We start from the raw sequence: 496 nt of genomic DNA, 5'->3' as shown, positions 1-496 counted from the left end.
TCATTCTCTGCTAGAACCAACAAAGGGAAGGGGGAATCCTACTCCTGGTGGGAGTAGGACTCCCTTGGGGCGCGCCTAGAGAGGCTGACCCCCTCCCCCTCCTCCACTCCTTTATATACGGGGGAGGGGGGAACCTCATGGACACACAAGTTGATCATTGATCTCTTAGCCGTGTGTGGTGCCCCCATCCACCATAATCCACCTCGATCATATCGTAGCAGTGCTTAGGCGAAGCCCTGTTCCGGTAGCATCATCATCACCATCATCACGTCGTCGTGCTGATGAAGCTCTCCCTCAACACTCAGCTGGATCGAGAGTTTGTGGGACGTCACCGAGCCGAACATGTGTAGATTGCGGAGGTGACGTACTTTCGGTACTAGGATCGGTCGATCGTGAAGACGTATGACTACATCAACCGCGATGACATAACGCTTCCGCTTACGGTCTACGAGGGTACGTAGACAACACTCTCCCCTCTCGTTGCTATGCATTACCA

This window comes from Triticum dicoccoides, chromosome 2A, assembly GCF_002162155.2.
Source record: "Triticum dicoccoides isolate Atlit2015 ecotype Zavitan chromosome 2A, WEW_v2.0, whole genome shotgun sequence".
NCBI classification, from domain to species: Eukaryota; Viridiplantae; Streptophyta; class Magnoliopsida; order Poales; family Poaceae; genus Triticum; species Triticum dicoccoides.
Note: the sequence above shows the minus strand (reverse complement) of the source record.